At 42.1% G+C, this 3045-nt stretch overlaps 1 pseudogene across 1 annotated transcript; it reads right to left on the reverse strand.

The window, feature by feature from the left end:
* Positions 1–732: 732 nt before the first annotated feature.
* On the reverse strand, positions 733–1677 carry LOC311593863 (low molecular weight phosphotyrosine protein phosphatase-like; annotated as a pseudogene). The gene has a single exon. The product of its transcript is annotated as a low molecular weight phosphotyrosine protein phosphatase-like (transcript).
* Positions 1678–3045: the final 1368 nt, after the last annotated feature.

Below are 3045 nucleotides of genomic sequence, written 5' to 3' on the forward strand. Positions count from 1 at the left end.
ACTTGACATTGTCATAACTTTGAACTTCTGTGAATGTAATAGATGTAAAATGGCATCTCATTGCCATTGTAATTTGCATCATGAGACACTAATGATCATGAGACATTTTTACACTGAGTCTTTTTAGCTATTTTTTCTTATACATTTCCTCTTTTCATTATTTGCCCATTTCTTTGTGTTGGGTTTTAAAAAAAAATATTTTTATCACTCTACTTTCCAATATTAAGAATAAGTATATTTACACTTAACACTAAAGAAAATAAAAAGCATATAGAGGCAATGTTTTAGTTTTTTTTTTTTCATTTGTGAGTAAGAAAGCAGGCAGACACCAGATTTATATTTTGGTTGTATTTGATAACTTCCCAGTTTAGTTCAGATTCTTTTCTGACATACATCCATATGAATTTGAGGTCATTTTTCTGAAAATGCACTAAAATTACTTACGATTGCTTGTTAACTTTTTAAAATGTGGATGAAAGAACACTTACAAACACATACCACTACTTAAGCACATTTACCTTTTTTTTTTTTTTTAAGAGACAAAGTGGCTCAGATAGGAGCAAAGCTGAAGAACCAAGTAAGAATAAAAATGTTAATTTTTTATCACTCTGTCACGCCCATCTTTTGTTATTTGCTTGTGCTTTAGACAGGATGTCACTGTCCAGCCCAGGAGGGCCTGCTGGAATTGCAGGCATATTATCACATCCGGCTTCTCCTCTCTTTCCCAAGTAGCTGAGTGTCCTCAGTGAGTCTGAGTTTAAACTCCTCCAGTGTTACCTGGGCAGCTGCTATGGATGGAGTTATTGTCACAATAAGAGTCTAGAGCAGAGAGATATAAGGCAAGCGAGCAGTACCTCTGGGTGCTCTTCATGCCCACACTCCAGTCAGAGCAGGCTGCCTGGGCTGGCAGGGCTCAGAGGCCGACCTGCACCTTGTAGGTCATTCTTGCTTTGTTGGGTTTTATTTTGTTCCACATATTTTCTTGTTCCACTATTTTGTAATTAAGGCAAGGTGAGAGGTTCAGTTGGTTTAAGAATGTTTATCCACACCTCAAACTGTCTTACTCAACTATTTTTGTTCATCTGAACATATACTTATTTTTCACCTACAATTATTTTAAACATATGCAGTAAGTCAGCTGAAAAAACAGGTGGGACACAGGGCTAAGGACAGCCACCACCCTTGGGCATGGCATTGGTGAGTGAGTTGCTTAGTAGTAGTGGATGGGACCAGCTAGTGAGTCTTCTCCAGGAAGGCCGTGCAGCACCCAAGACACTGCTGGTACACCACCTCGAAGTCAGAGTCATTGCCATAATAGGGACCTTTAATAATGAGCTTCCAATAGCTCAATTTTAACTTTGCAGTATTTAACTTGGTGATTACTTTTTCTATTAAAATCTGAGGCTGCTTTCATCATATATAGCACATAATTGGATGTGGCAAAGTCTTCTTTTGTAATCTGTCATGCGATGTGATTCATGGGGATGCCATGTTTCCTCATGCAGGTCTGCCCTCAGTAGTCAGGGGGGTTCCCCACTTCATAGATGGATATATCCTTTAATTATCTGAAGCATTTTCATCAGCTACCAATTTTCTGAAAACTGCTTCTTCAATGGGTGACCAGCAAATGTTACTGAGACACATGAACAGCCCTGACTTGGACCTAACCTCTATCATCTTATGGTGCAGACTCTGTGTTGGGTTTAAAAATTTATCTATTTTAGAATTATTTTTAATTAATTAATTAATTAATTTGCATCCCAACTGTAGGCCCCTCCCTCCTCTCTTAACAGTCCCATATTCCGTCCCCATTCCCCATCCCCCTTTTCCTATTTCTCAGAAAAGGGGAACCCCTCCCTCCCAACCCAACCCAGCACATCAAGTCTCATTAGGACTGATTGTGTCTTTTTCCTCTCTGGCCTGGTAATTCAGTCCTGCAAATGGAAGTGATCAAAAGCAGGTAACAGAGACCATGTCAAAGATAGCCCCCTGCTCCCCTTACTAGGGGATCCATATGAAGCCTGAGCTGCTCATCAGCTACGTCTGTGTAGGGGGCCTAGGTTTGGTTCATGTATGGTCCTTGGTTGGTGTTTCAGTCTCCACAAGCGCCCCTGGATCCTGGTTAGTTGGCTCTCTTGGTCTTCTGTGGAGCTCCTGTCCCTTGTCCCCTCCAGGTTCTTCTATCTTCACCACACCCCCCACTTTTCTACAAGGCTCCCTATGTTTTGCCTAATATTTGGCTGTGAGTTTCAGCATCTGTTTGGATCTTCCACTGGGTGAGGCCTCTCAGAAGACAGCTATGCTAGGCTCCTGTCTGTAAGCATAGCAGAGTGTCTTTAATAGTGTTAGGGGTTGGCTTTCTCCCATGGGGTGTGTCTCAGACTGCTCCAGGTGGATTGGTTGGACATTCCCTCAATCTCTGCTCTATCTTTATCCCTGCACATTTTGTAGGTAGGGAAAATTTTGGGTCAAAGTTTTTATAGGTGGGTTGGTGTTCCCCTCCCTCTACAAGGAGTCCTGTCTAGTTAGAGGGTGTTCTCTTCAGTCTCCACGACCCCTGCTACTAGGAATCTTAGGTAGAGTCACCCCCATATCCTCCCAGAAGTCTACCATGTCATAGGTCTTCAGCTTGTCACAGAGATGCCCTTGCACATGGTTTCTCTTCTCTCTGCAGGCCCTCTGTCTTCCTGTCCCCATTCTCCTCAGGTATAATTTCCACCCTCATTTCTTTCTGCGTTCTCTCTCCTATCTTGTTCCCTCTCTTCAACCCCTTCTGCTGTCTGTTCTATTTCCCCTTCTGAGTGAGATTTAAGCATGCTCCCTTAGAGTACCAACAGGAGGTCTCCACATCTATCCCAGTCTCCTGATAAGTGAAGACTTACATGGGACATCCCTTTTGGGCTAGTGTCCAATTATAAGGAAGTAAATACCACGTGATTCTTTCTGAGTATGGGTTAACTCACTCAATATGATCATTTCTAGTTCCATTCAGGAGAATAGGGAAATAGAAGGATCCAGAGGGTCCTAGAAACCTACAAGAAGAAC

Source organism: Acomys minous (genome assembly GCF_964271855.1).
Source record: "Acomys minous genome assembly, chromosome: 3".
NCBI lineage: Eukaryota > Metazoa > Chordata > Mammalia > Rodentia > Muridae > Acomys > Acomys minous.